Source organism: Engystomops pustulosus, chromosome 8 (genome assembly GCF_040894005.1).
Source record: "Engystomops pustulosus chromosome 8, aEngPut4.maternal, whole genome shotgun sequence".
NCBI lineage: Eukaryota > Metazoa > Chordata > Amphibia > Anura > Leptodactylidae > Engystomops > Engystomops pustulosus.
Window position 1 is genome coordinate 112,188,952 of NC_092418.1, and position 16,453 is coordinate 112,205,404.

At 39.2% G+C, this 16,453-nt stretch overlaps 1 protein-coding gene across 1 annotated transcript in view; it reads right to left on the minus strand.

The window, feature by feature from the left end:
* The window catches only part of THSD7B (thrombospondin type 1 domain containing 7B), a 445,789-nt gene that overhangs the window by 298,472 nt on the left and 130,864 nt on the right, over positions 1-16,453 (minus strand). The window lies entirely within an intron of this gene.

A 16,453-nucleotide genomic window follows, 5' to 3' on the forward strand; every position in this document is an offset into this window, starting at 1 on the left:
CGCAGTGTGTCCGCTCGACCTCCATGTAGTGTGTACGCTCAAACACCGCGCAGTGTGTCCGCTCGACCTCCATGTAGTGTGTACGCTCAAACACCGTGCAGTGTGTACGCTCGACTTCCATGCAGTGTGTATGCTCGACCACCACGCAGTGTGTATGCTTGTCCTCCATGCAGTGTGTACGCTTGACCTCCATGCAGTGTGTACGCTCGACCACCATGCAGTGTGTACGCTCGACCTCCATGCAGTGTGTACGCTCGACCTCCATGCAATGTGTACGCTCGACCACCGCGCAGTGTGTACGCTCGACCTCCATGCAGTGTGTACGCTCGACCTCCATGCAGTGTGTACGCTCGACCTCCATGCAGTGTGTACGCTCGACCTCCATGCAGTGTGTATGCTCGACCTCCATGCAGTGTGTACGCTCGACCTCCATGCAGTGTATGCGCTCGACCACCATGCAGTGTGTGCGCTCGACCTCCATTCGGTCTCTACACTCGACCACTGTGCAATGTGTATGCTCGACCATTGTGCAGTGTGTACACTCGACCTCCATACAGTGTGTACGATTGACCACCATTTATTGGATTTAAGACCCCCGCAACCTGCAGAACAGGAGGCTACACGTCTACTGTACTAAGTACTGGCTCATACTTTAAAGTCCCATAGAAATCAATGGAACACTTGACAAATTTCGTGCCTCATGATTGGAGGATCCCAGCAAATCCCAGAAGCACCCCGATTCGCTGAATGCAGTCAAAAGTTAAGAGACTTTCTCCATCTCCGCATTATGACAGGTCTCTCCGCACGAGCCTCAATGACTGTGACATGGAAATCCATAGAGCGATTGTCGCCCTGCGCCGCTCTCGTCGCTCTCCGCACAATGATGATTTTTTCTCTCCTTGTACATTTCTTCTCTCTAACTTTTTCTATTAAACCCTGATAATCCCATCTGCTGCTCTGGCTGCCGATCCATCTGGTGAAGTGAACTGTTTTGCTAACACCGGGCGCCGCGTGTAATAAATGTTATTTAAAAATACTGTCTGGATACATAACACACGCGGGGAAGGTCATGTCTGCCGCACCGCCATCCCCCTGCGTGTGCCGCAATGACAAGGAGAAGAAGGGGTTAATCAGACTGTAATATCTCAGCCTCTATGCACAGAGTTACTGACATGGTTTTCCTATAGTAACACATTCATAATTGGATCTTTTCCAGCTGAAGTCTCATTGGTTATTACCAAAAACTGCAACATTCTTTCCTCCAACCAGTTTTATTAGAAAAGTCCAAATGCCATTCAAATTGTACAAAGTGTCCCATCTACACCTGGATAAGACACTATGCACAATCTCCTTATCTCCACCTGCTCTATAACATGCTGCCTGCAGATAGGACACTAAGTACAATCTCCTTATCTCCACCTGCTCTATAACATGTTGCCTGCAGATAGGACTGTATGTACAATCTGCTCCTCCCCTCCTGCTCTATAACATGCTGCCTGCAGATAGGACTGTATGTACAATCTGCTCCTCCCCTCCTGCTCTATAACATGCTGCCTGCAGATAGGACACTATGCACAATCTCCTTATCTCCACCTGCTCTATAACATGCTGCCTGCAGATAGGACACTATGTACAATCTGCTCAGCTCCTCCTGCTCTATAACATGCTGCCTGCAGATAGGACACTATGCACAATCTCCTTATCTCCACCTGCTCTATAACATGCTGCCTGCAGATAGAATACTATGTACAATCTGCTCAGCTCCTCCTGCTCTATAACATGCTGCCTGCAGATAGAATACTATGTACAATCTGCTCAGCTCCTCCTGCTCTATAACATGCTGCCTGCAGATAGAATACTATGTACAATCTGCTCAGCTCCTCCTGCTCTATAACATGCTGCCTGCAGATAGGACACTATGTACAATCTGCTCCTCTCCTCCTGCTCTATAACATGCTGCCTGCAGATAGGACACTATGTACAATCTGCTCAGCTCCTCCTGCTCTATAACATGCTGCCTGCAGATAGGGCACTACGTACAATCGGTTCAGCTCCTCCTGCTCTATAACATGCTGCCTGCAGATAGGACACTAAGTACAATCTGCTCAGCTCCTCCTGCTCTATAACATGCTGCCTGCAGATAGGACACTACGTACAATCGGTTCAGCTCCTCCTGCTCTATAACATGCTTCCAGCAGATAGGACACTATGTACAATCTCCTTATCTCCTCCTGCTCTATAACATGCTACCTGAAGATAAGACACTATGTACAACCTGCTCAGCTCCTCCTGCTCTATAACATGCTGCCTGCAGATAGGACACTATGTACAATCTGCTCAGCTCCCCCTGCTCTATAACATGCTGCCTGCAGATAGGACACTATGTACAATCTGCTCAGCTCCTCCTGCTCTATAACATGCTGCCTGCAGATAGGACACTATATACAATCTGCTCAGCTCCTCCTGCTCTATAACATGCTGCCTGCAGATAGGACACTATGTACAATCTGCTCAGCTCCTCCTGCTCTATAACATGCTGCCTGCAGATAGGATACTATGTACAATCTGATCAGCTCATCCTGCTCTATAACATGTTGCCTGCAGATAGGACTGTATGTACAATCTGCTCAGCTCCTCCTGCTCTATAACATGCTGCCTGCAAATAGGATACTATGTACAATCTGCTCAGCTCCTCCTGCTCTATAACATGCTGCCTGCAGATAGAACACTATGTACAATCTGCTCAGCTCCTCCTGCTCTATAACATGCTGCCTGCAGATAGGACACTATGTACAATCTGCTCAGCTCCTCCTGCTCTATAACATGCTGCCTGCAAATAGGGCACTATGTACAATCTGCTCAGCTCCTCCTGCTCTATAACATGCTGTCTGCAGATAGGGCACTATGTACAATCTGCTCAGCTCCTCCTGCTCTATAACATGCTGCCTGCAGATAGGGCACTATGTACGTGTATGTGTATGGCTGCAACAAGCTCTTTTCTACAGGTGCTAATGCTGGAGACATTTTGCACATTTGCTACCACAACAAAATTCTACAATTTTCCAAATGTGATTATTTCTGCATTGTCCTGCAGGGGGCATAATGTATCCGGATGTCTCTGGGTGTAGATGGCGGCTTGGGTATTATGCACTAATTATCAGTGTCCTTTATCTATCGTTACATTAAAGCCAAAGACTGAGACATAATAATAGAGCCCAGAGAAAAAGGGAAAAAATTCATAAACCAACGACCGCTACACAAAAAGAGAAAAAACGGCTCTAATTATAATTATTTTAATTAGCTGAGCTGCCCTAGATCCCAGCAGCACATGTGAGCGTCCTGCGTGTACCGAACATAGATTCTGCTAAACGCTTATTAATCTGAGTAATAGTCTATAGCACATAACCTACATTCACAACCCCCTGGGTGTAATTAAAAAAAAAAAAAAAATACAAAAGTTTGCAATTTTGGTTACATTTTTGTAGCATGGGGCACCATATCCTCTGTCTCCTTACATTTCATTGCAAATAATACAATTCTTTTACTAGAAGTCACCTCTAGGGGGAGCTAAACCATTATGAGTTTATGATGAGAGCAGTGTCATGCTGTCCTCAGCATACTCCCCCTAGTGGTGGCTGTGGGTAGTAAGAATTTTAAGGTTTAATTATTGCCACCAGAAGGAAAACAGGAGATTTTTGATCTTGGTGCCAGGAATAAGCAGATAATTGTAAATTAAAACATCAATTTCTTTTACTTCTCTTTAAAGGTGAAGAATAAGGGGACCTTTAATACAATGGTTTTGCTTAAAGGGGTTATACTAACACCTGATTCAGCCAATCACAAGCTTTACTGATAGCCTGAAAGGTGATTGGATGATGCCACCCAGCAGGGCCAACGTCATGGGCTCATTAGAAGTTCCTGCACTGCTGCTCTGTAGCAGAAGAGATGTCATTGTATTTGCAATTTAAAGTTATGGCTATACCAATTCTTATTGTAAATAATAAGTTATCAGGTATCCGTAGGTATGTCCTCACACTGCTGTGCTCTTTGCAAAAAACTGCTCCACAATCCCTCACATCTCCTCTGAGAAACTCCAGGAGTTTTCAACTAAGAGCGTAATGTTATTTTTGCACCAAATGGATTGGAAGATGCTGTTGAGCAGCTCAATACAGGGAGCACAGAGCACAGCAGTGTGATGACACACCCCTAATGTTCTAGGAGCAGCTGCAATCCTGGAATATAGATCAACATTTCACAGCCCTGGTGCTACTATCAACATACACAAATGTATGATTACACATCTCTCCCGGGACAATGGCTGCAGAGAGCACAGGACACAGAAGTGTGAGGTTACAACCCTATTGAATATGGAAAAGCTATAATCTTGGTTTGAAATCTATATTCCACAGTTCTGCTGCTAGTAACAACAAAGAAAGATATGATTTTAAACTCTACCGGGAAAATGTATCACGCTGGTTGCAGAGAGCACAGGGAGCAGCTGTGTAAGGACAATCGCCACAGTGCACTTGGAGAAACTACGCCCCTGGAATATACACCCATATTTAACAGACCTGCTGCTACTAACAACATAAAGAAAGGTATAATTACACAGCTCTCCAAAGGCAATGTATAACACTGGCTATAGAGAGCACAGAGAATGGCAGTGTGAGGACACACCCTCTGTGCAATTGGAGAAGCTACATTCCTGGAATATAAATCTATATATCACAGTCCTGCTGCTACTAACAACACAAAGAAAGGTATAATTAAACATCTCTCCAAAGAAAATGCATAACACTGGCTGTAGAGAGCACAGAGAGTGGCCTCTGTGCATTTGGATAAGTTACAATCCTGGAATAGAAATCCATTTATCACAGTCCTGCTGCTACTAACAACATACACAAATGGATGATTACACATCTCTCCAGTGACAATACCTAACACTGGCAACTTTGTAACTGGACAAAACATGTCCCAATTGCAGAACCGATGGTGGAGGACCCCAATGACCAATGATTAGTAAGTACAGTTCATCCGCACGTCCAAAAACAGGAAGGAATCTTACAGGCACTTCTAACTTTTACTGAAAATACTCTATACATTCAATTTTCACAGTCAATTTAGCTAAAAACTTCCCCAAATCTCTCTCATCAACAGCGAGTAAATGTCACCGGGAGAAGGATAAGCCGAACATCAGGCCTGTGTCAGCACTCGAACAGTTACTGCCCGATCGAGTTAGCGGAGCCTCATGGGCATCGGTGTGCTCAGCTGGTAATACCTGGCAGCCGCACAATGAACAGATGGTCAGCCAAGTGCACTACAGGGGAGAGCGACACAAAGCACAGAAACTGCAGCACTTCTACATCAGATTCCAGGGAAACATTCCACACTAAGAGGAAGCAAAAGCAGAAAACAACGGGAATAAAAGTCTCTACATGACTCCTCCGAAATCTACTCTATACTAAATTATTAATTATATTCTTATACATAGAAGGCAGTATTATAGTAGTTATATTCCTGTACATAGGGGGCAGTATTATAGTAGTTATATTCCTGTACATAGGGGGCAGTATTATAGTAGTTATATTCTTGTACATAGGGGGCAGTATTATAGTAGTTATATTCCTGTACATAGAGGGCAGTATTATAGTAGTTATATTCCTGTACATAGGGGGCAGTATTATAGTAGTTATATTCTTGTACATAGGGGTAGTATTATAGTAGTTATATTCCTGTACATAGGGGGCAGTATTATAGTAGTTATATTCCTGTACATAGGGAGCAGTATTATAGTAGTTATATTCCTGTACATAGGGGGCAGTATTATAGTAGTTATATTCTTGTACATAGGGGACAGTATTATAGTAGTTATATTCTTGTACATATGGGGCAGTATTATAGTAGTTATATTCTTGTACATAGGGGCAGTATTATAGTAGTTATATTCTTGTACATAGGGAGCAGTATTATAGTAGTTATATTCTTGTACATAGGGGGCAGTATTATAGTAGTTATATTCTTGTACATAGGGGGCAGTATTATAGTAGTTATATTCTTGTACATAGGGGGCAGTATTATAGTAGTTATATTCCTGTACATAGGGGGCAGTATTATAGTAGTTATATTCTTGTACATAGGGGGCAGTATTATAGTAGTTATATTCTTGTACATAGGGGGCAGTATTATAGTAGTTATATTCTTGTACATAGGGAGCAGTATTATAGTAGTTATATTCTTGTACATAGGGGACAGTATTATAGTAGTTATATTCCTGTACATAGGGAGCAGTATTATAGTAGTTATATTCCTGTACATAGGGGGCAGTATTATAGTAGTTATATTCTTGTACATAGGGGACAGTATTATAGTAGTTATATTCTTGTACATATGGGGCAGTATTATAGTAGTTATATTCTTGTACATAGGGGCAGTATTATAGTAGTTATATTCTTGTACATAGGGAGCAGTATTATAGTAGTTATATTCTTGTACATAGGGAGCAGTATTATAGTAGTTATATTCTTGTACATAGGGGGCAGTATTATAGTAGTTATATTCTTGTACATAGGGGCAGTATTATAGTAGTTATATTCTTGTACATAGGGAGCAGTATTATAGTAGTTATATTCTTGTACATATGGGGCAGTATTATAGTAGTTATATTCTTGTACATAGGGGGCAGTATTATAGTAGTTATATTCTTGTACATAGGGAGCAGTATTATAGTAGTTATATTCCTGTACATAGGGGGCAGTATTATAGTAGTTATATTCTTGTACATAGGGGGCAGTATTATAGTAGTTATATTCCTGTACATAGTGGACAGTATTATAGTAGTTATATTCCTGTACATAGGAGGCAGTATTATAGTAGTTATATTCCTGTACATAGGGGGCAGTATTATAGTAGTTATATTCCTGTACATAGGGGCAGTATTATAGTAGTTATATTCTTGTACATAGGGGGTAGTATTATAGTAGTTATATTCTTGTACATAGGAGGCAGTATTATAGTAGTTATATTCTTGTACATAGGAGGCAGTATTATAGTAGTTATATTCTTGTACATAGGGGGTAGTATTATAGTAGTTATATTCGTGTACATAGGGGGCAGTATTATAGTAGTTATATTCTTGTACATAGGAGGCAGTATTATAGTAGTTATATTCTTGTACATAGGGGGTAGTAATATAGTAGTTATATTCCTGTACATAGGGGGCAGTATTATAGGAGTTATATTCCTGTACATAGGGGGCAGTATTATAGTAGTTATATTCTTGTACATAGGGGGCAGTATTATAGTAGTTATATTCTTGTACATAGGGGGCAGTATTATAGTAGTTATATTCTTGTACATAGGGGGCAGTATTATAGTAGTTATATTCTGTACATAGGGGGCAGTATTATAGTAGTTATATTCCTGTACATAGGGGGCAGTATTATAGTAGTTACATTCTTGTACATAGGGGGCAGTATTATAGTAGTTATATTCCTGTACATAGGGGCAGTATTATAGTAGTTATATTCTTGTACATAGGGGGCAGTATTATAGTAGTTATATTCTTGTACATAGGGGGCAGTATTATAGTAGTTATATTCCTGCACATAGGGGGCAGTATTATAGTTGTTATATTCTTGTACATAGGGGGCAGTATTATAGTAGTTATATTCTTGTACATAGGGGCAGTATTATAGTAGTTATATTCCTGTACATAGGGGGCAGTATTATAGTAGTTATATTCCTGTACATATGAGGCAGTATTATAGCAGTTATATTCCTGTACATAGGGGCAGTATTATAGTAGTTATATTCCTGTACATAGGGGCAGTATTATAGTAGTTATATTCTTGTACATAGGGGGCAGTATTATAGTAGTTATATTCTTGTACATAGGGGGCAGTATTATAGTAGTTATATTCTTGTACATAGGGGGCAGTATAATAGTAGTAATATTCTTGTACATAGGGGGCAGTATTATAGTAGTTATATTCCTGTACATAGGGGGCAGTATTATAGTAGTTATATTCCTGTACATAGGGGGCAGTATTATAGTAGTTATATTCCTGTACATAGGAGCAGTATTATAGTAGTTATATTCCTGTACATAGGAGCAGTATTATAGTAGTTATATTCCTGTACATAGGGGGCAGTATTATAGTAGTTATATTCTTGTACATAGGGGGCAGTATAATAGTAGTAATATTTTTGTACATAGGGGGCAGTATTATAGTAGTTATATTCCTGTACATAGGGGGCAGTATTATAGTAGTTATATTCCTGTACATAGGGGGCAGTATTATAGTAGTTATATTCTTGTACATAGGGGGCAGTATAATAGTAGTTATATTCCTGTACATAGGAGCAGTATTATAGTAGTTATATTCCTGTACATAGGGGGCAGTATTATAGTAGTTATATTCCTGTACATAGGGGGCAGTATTATAGTAGTTATATTCCTGTACATAGGGGGCAGTATTATAGTAGTTATATTCTTGTACATAGGGGGCAGTATCATAGTAGTTATATTCCTGTATATAGGGGGCAGTACTATAGTAGTTATATTCCTGTACATAGGGGGCAGTATTATAGTAGTTATATTCTTGTACATAGGGGGCAGTATTATAGTAGTTATATTCATGTACATAGGTGGCAGTATTATTGTAGTTATATTCGTGTACATAGGAGGCAGTATTATAGTAGTTATATTCCTGTACATAGGGGGCAGTATTATAGTAGTTATATTCTTGTACATAGGGGGCAGTATTATAGTAGTTATATTCCTGTACATAGGGGGCAGTATTATAGTAGTTATATTCCTGTACATAGGGGGCAGTATTATAGTAGTTATATTCTTGTACATAGGGGGCAGTATCATAGTAGTTATATTCCTGTATATAGAGGGCAGTACTATAGTAGTTATATTCCTGTACATAGGGGGCAGTATTATAGTAGTTATATTCTTGTACATAGGGGGCAGTATTATAGTAGTTATATTCGTGTACATAGGTGGCAGTATTATTGTAGTTATATTCGTGTACATAGGAGGCAGTATTATAGTAGTTATATTCCTGTACATAGGGGGCAGTATTATAGTAGTTATATTCTTGTACATAGGAGGCAGTATTATAGTAGTTATATCCCTGTACATAGGGGGCAGTATTATAGTAGTTATATTCCTGTACATAGGGGGCAGTATTATAGTAGTTATACTCTTGTACATAGGGGGCAGTATTATAGTAGTTATATTCCTGTACATAGGGGGCAGTATTATAGTAGTTATATTCTTGTACATAGGAGGCAGTATTATAGTAGTTATATTCCTGTACATAGGGGGCAGTATTATAGTAGTTATATTCCTGTACATAGGGGGCAGTATTATAGTAGTTATATTCTTGTACATAGGTGGCAGTATTATTGTAGTTATATTCGTGTACATAGGGGGCAGTATTATAGTAGTTATATTCCTGTACATAGGGGGCAGTATTATAGTAGTTATATTCTTGTACATAGGAGGCAGTATTATAGTAGTTATATCCCTGTACATAGGGGGCAGTATTATAGTAGTTATATTCCTGTACATAGGGGGCAGTATTATAGTAGTTATACTCTTGTACATAGGGGGCAGTATTATAGTAGTTATATTCCTGTACATAGGGGGCAGTATTATAGTAGTTATATTCTTGTACATAGGTGGCAGTATTATTGTAGTTATATTCGTGTACATAGGAGGCAGTATTATAGTAGTTATATTCTTGTACATAGGAGGCAGTATTATAGTAGTTATACTCTTGTACATAGGGGGCAGTATTATAGTAGTTATATTCCTGTACATAGGGGGCAGTATTATAGTAGTTATATTCCTGTACATAGGGGGCAGTATTATAGTAGTTATATTCCTGTACATAGGAGCAGTATTATAGTAGTTATATTCCTGTACATAGGAGCAGTATTATAGTAGTTATATTCCTGTACATAGGGGGCAGTATTATAGTAGTTATATTCTTGTACATAGGGGGCAGTATAATAGTAGTAATATTTTTGTACATAGGGGGCAGTATTATAGTAGTTATATTCCTGTACATAGGGGGCAGTATTATAGTAGTTATATTCCTGTACATAGGGGGCAGTATTATAGTAGTTATATTCTTGTACATAGGGGGCAGTATAATAGTAGTTATATTCCTGTACATAGGAGCAGTATTATAGTAGTTATATTCCTGTACATAGGGGGCAGTATTATAGTAGTTATATTCCTGTACATAGGGGGCAGTATTATAGTAGTTATATTCCTGTACATAGGGGGCAGTATTATAGTAGTTATATTCTTGTACATAGGGGGCAGTATCATAGTAGTTATATTCCTGTATATAGGGGGCAGTACTATAGTAGTTATATTCCTGTACATAGGGGGCAGTATTATAGTAGTTATATTCTTGTACATAGGGGGCAGTATTATAGTAGTTATATTCATGTACATAGGTGGCAGTATTATTGTAGTTATATTCGTGTACATAGGAGGCAGTATTATAGTAGTTATATTCCTGTACATAGGGGGCAGTATTATAGTAGTTATACTCTTGTACATAGGGGGCAGTATTATAGTAGTTATATTCCTGTACATAGGGGGCAGTATTATAGTAGTTATATTCCTGTACATAGGGAGGAGTATTATAGTAGTTATACTCTTGTACATGGGGGGCAGTATTATAGTAGTTATATTCTTGTACATAGGGGGCAGTATTATAGTAGTTATATTCCTGTACATAGGGGGCAGTATAATAGTAGTTATATTCCTGTACATAGGGGCAGTATTATAGTAGTTATATTCTTGTACATAGGGGGCAGTATTCTAGTAGTAAGAATTTATTGTCTAGAACATCATGGGCAGTAAAATATTTAGGTTGTATCAAAATTTTTGCATAGGAAATGTGTAGCGGGGGCTTTGATCAGTGACAGCTGGATGATAGGACTGGTTGCTATGGGCAGGTTTTACACTTTCCTTCTGATTCTTTTCCCTTAATGGAATTTTCTGAAAGGAATGTGTTTATTTACAATGTAAAGGAGCCCAATCAATGATTTCGGTATTAGACGGGAGGCAATTGTGGATCTTAACTTTCTTTCCTTTTAAATGAAACGAAAATTGATTTTTTTTTTTATCCTTTTGAATCATGGCCTCAGAGCAATTGCTTTTTAGTTGGAGGTTCTCACATTTAATTTGGATGTATGCTGCGGGAAGAGCTCTTATAAATCAGCCCTGGAGGGCTCTTTAGCAGGATGAAGTGCACTATAGATAACCACGGTGTAGGGCGCAGTATATCCCTATTTGTACAATCCTGTATATCAGGTTTTCTCTGCCTGTGGATTCACAGCATGAAACCCCCAAAACTTACTATAAGAAGCAGTTTGATACTTTCTGTACACAGTAAAAACATAAATTTGGGTTTTTAAAGGGATTTTACCGCTAGATTCAGCCATAAAATACACTGTGGCTCATAACTGCAGCATATAGTGTTGTGACCCAAAGTGGACCTGAACCTCAGCATTTAAAGGGTTAACCCCCACAATCATTGCCAGTACCATTCACGGTTGTTCGAAGACCACACAGTCGGCCTTTAAAGGCTTAACAACCCCAGTCGGTGCCAGGACCGATCACTGGTGCTACCGGTGGGGTTCAGAACTTTTGTTTGAGGTTTGGCCCAACTCGGCAAACCCGAACCTGATGCTATTTATGACATCATCAGTGACATGACATCATCACATGAACATCAGAATGGATTTTGCAGAGGTCCACATTGGGATTTACTCTTTCTGTGAAGACTGGAAGGTCTTTTAGCAAAATTGGAATTACATAATTCGCCCCAATAGGGGAGAAAAGGCAAATTAGATCAACCTACACATGGAATTATTTAAAAAAAAAAAAAGCCAGAGGGGTCTGCACATTGGGTTAATCAGTCATGATTAAAGGGGATTTCAATAAATCTCTTCCATTAGACAGGTCTCTGCATGTCCCTGTGTCTTTACCTCCGGTGAGAGCTTCAGTCTTCCCTGTTCTCAGCATGCTGCCCTCTACATATATACAGCTGCCTCTATCACCGCTCCAGCCTGTCTTCATGGCGTCTCCCACTGTGCCTCCCTCTCATAGTCTGCCTCACTGACAAAAACCGGAGGAGTGGATTTGGGGAGCAGATTGAGTCATATCACTGCTACTACAGCTCCACTTATTCCACTCAGCTCATGTATGTAAACAAAGAAGCAGAGAGAGTCTGCACACAGCACAAAATTAAGTAGCAGGACTGCTCAATCACTTCTCCCTAACAGACACTTTCTAACAGCTCTTAACATTGAGAGGCCACTGTTTGCAACAACCACCTTGCCTTGCCTTGCACCAGCGTTCTCCATTGCTAATCTTGACATCCCGTCATCACCTAGAAAAGCAGCACGAGGTTAAGATACACGCGCTTGCCACCTCCAGGGAGGGGCAGTGGCGTCTCTAAGCTTCTTGTCTCTGTGCTCCTAATTATAACTTTCTTTTCTAGATGATCCCGGTGTGTCATGATTAGCAACAAATTTGGCTCCATACCCTCAAAACTTCATACTGTAAACATCTGGTCCATTAGGGGAGTTGGATTTCAGCATTTTAAATTTTTTTGGACAACCCCTTAAAGAAAGGAAATTGAGACCAGATTGGTTAATGGGAGAAGCTGGATGCCCAGGGGGGCGGTCCAACAGTTCCCTGAGCCTCCACCCCTTCCCGTCTCCATCTGGAGGATCCATTTCTCAGGATTTACAGACTGTGGGGGTCATTTACTAAGGGTCCAAATTGGCATTTTCGTCGGGTGTCTCGAATTTTACTGTTTTGCGCCGAAATGCCCCGGGTTTTTGGCGCAAGCGATCGGTTGTGTCGCATCGGCACAGGGTTGCATGCCCCGGTAAGTAAATGAGCCCCTGTTTCTTTTCTGTTACATCTGCATAAACCTCCATCACCATTTAGAGAGGCAAAAACATTCTGAATTCAGGAGCCTGATAAAGCACGAAATGCGAGAATTTTACTGCACTATTAAAATGTTAATTCCCAGCGACAGGCGCTCTTTAGCAGTACAAAGTATTTCTAGTTTACTGGTCCCAGGAGCTTACAGTTTACAAGGCGGCGCTTACATTGTGAATCTTTTCCATTTGCCTTTCTCATTGCGCTCACAAACATTAATGTGCAGTATCTCCCGACTGGAAAGACATCGCCACCAAAAAACACACTGAAAAACCTAAAATCCAAAGTAATGCTCAGAAGCCGGAGCCCGACCCACATGAAAAGACTCTCAGACATGTTCTCCCGCTCCTCCGGGTTTATATATTATGTAGGGAAAAAAATGATTATATTTCAAGATTTCTTCAAAGATAGAAGGACTGAATAGCAATAAATGACTTTTTGTGTCTCTGAAGTGATATGTGGCTCATGGTGGATTGCCAGAGATTCCCAAACCCCATGAAAGGTACAGAGAAAATATAATAGTACAGCGAAAATCCAGAGGCAAAAGTAGAGGATCCAGGTTCTCTTTGACTCAGCAAAACAAAAAAGTTACCATTGGGAGGAAAACAATTCGCTACTATATTACCCCAAAATAGAGTAACTACTGCAAAACTAGTATAATACTGCCCCCTATGTACAGGAATATAACTACTATAATACTGCCCCCTATGTACAGGAATATAACTACTATAATACTGCCCCCTATGTACAGGGATATAACTACTATAATACTGCCCCCCATGTACAAGAATATAACTACTATAATACTGCCCCCTATGTACAAGAATATAACTACTATAATACTGCCCCCTATGTACAGGAATATAACTACTATAATACTGCCCCATATGTACAGGAATATAACTACTATAATACTGCCCCTATGTACAGGAATATAACTACTATAATACTGCCCCCTATGTACAGGAATATAACTACTATAATACTGCCCCCCATGTACAAGAGTATAACTACTATAATACTGCCCCCTATGTACAGGAATATAACTACTATAATACTGCCCCCTATGTACAGGAATATAACTACTATAATACTGCCCCTATGTACAAGAATATAACTACTATAACACTGCTCCCTATGTACAAGAATATAACTACTATAATACTGCCCCCTATGTACAGGAATATAACTACTATAATACTGTCCCCTATGTACAAGAATATAACTACTATAATACTGCCCCTTATGTACAAGAATATAACTACTATAATACTGCCCCGTATGTACAGGAATATAACTACTATAATACTGCCCTCTATGTACAAGAATATAACTACTATAATACTGCCCCCTATGTACAAGAATATAACTACTATAATACTGCCCCCTATGTACAAGAATATAACTACTATAATACTGCCCCCTATGTACAGGAATATAACTACTATAATACTGCCCCCTATGTACAAGAATATAACTACTATAATACTGCCCCCTATGTACAGGAATATAACTACTATAATACTGTCCCCTATGTACAAGAATATAACTACTATAATACTGCCCCCTATGTACAAGAATATAACTACTATAATACTGCCCCCTATGTACAGGAATATAACTACTATAATACTGCCCTCTATGTACAAGAATATAACTACTATAATACTGCCCCCTATGTACAAGAATATAACTACTATAATACTGCCCCCTATGTACAAGAATATAACTACTATAATACTGCCCCCTATGTACAGGAATATAACTACTATAATACTGCCCCCTATGTACAGGAATATAACTACTATAATACTGCTCCCTATGTACAAGAATATAACTACTATAATACTAACCCTATGTACAGGAATATAACTGCTATAATACTGCCCCCTATGTACAGGAATATAACTACTATAATACTGTCCCTATGTACAAGAAAATAACTACTATAATACTGCCCCCTATGTACAAGAATATAACTACTATAATACTGCCCCTATGTACAGGAATATAACTGCTATAATACTGATCCCTATGTAAAGGAATATAACTGCTATAATACTGCCCCCTATGTACAAGAATATAACTACTATAATACTGCCCCCTATGTACAAGAATATAACTACTATAATACTGCCCCTATGTACAAGAATATAACTACTATAATACTGCCCCCTATGTACAAGAATATAACTACTATAATACTGCTCCCTATGTACAGGAATATAACTACTATAATACTGCCCCCTATGTACAAGAATATAACTACTATAATACTGCCCCCTATGTACAAGAATATAACTAGTATAATACTTCCCCCTATGTACAGGAATATAACTACTATAATACTGCCCCCTATGTACAGGAATATAACTACTATAATACTGCCCCCATGTATAAGAATATAACTACTATAATACTGCCCCCTATGTACAGGGATATAACTACTATAATACTGCCCCCTATGTACAGGAATATAACTATTATATTACTGCCCCCTATGTACAGGAATATAACTACTATAATACTGCCCCCTATGTACAGGAATATAACTACTATAATACTGCCCCTATGTACAAGAATATAACTACTATAATACTGCCCCCTATGTACAAGAATATAACTACTATAATGCTGCCCCCTATGTACAGGAATATAACTGCTATAATACTGCCCCCTATGTACAGGAATATAACTACTATAATACTGCCCCTATGTACAAGAATATAACTACTATAATACTGCCCCGTATGTACAGGAATATAACTACTATAATACTGCCCCCTATGTACAAGAATATAACTACTATAATACTGCCCCCTATGTACAGGAATATAACTACTATAATACTGCCCCCATGTATAAGAATATAACTACTATAATACTGCCCCCTATGTACAGGGATATAACTACTATAATACTGCCCCCTATGTACAGGAATATAACTACTATAATACTGCCCCCTATGTACAGGAATATAACTACTATAATACTGCCCCCTATGTACAGGAATATAACTACTATAATACTGCCCCCTATGTACAAGAATATAACTACTATAATACTGCCCCTATGTACAAGAATATAACTACTATAATACTGCCCCCTATGTACAGGAATATAACTACTATAATACTGCCCCTATGTACAAGAATATAACTACTATAATACTGCCCCCTATGTACAGGAATATAACTACTATAATACTGCCCCCTATGTACAAGAATATAACTGCTATAATACTGCCCCCTATGTACAGGAATATAACTACTATAATACTGCCCCTATGTACAAGAATATAACTACTATAATACTGCCCCCTATGTACAAGAATATAACTACTATAATGCTGCCCCCTATGTACAGGAATATAACTGCTATAATACTGCCCCCTATGTACAGGAATATAACTACTATAATACTGCCCCTATGTACAAGAATATAACTACTATAATACTGCCCCGTATG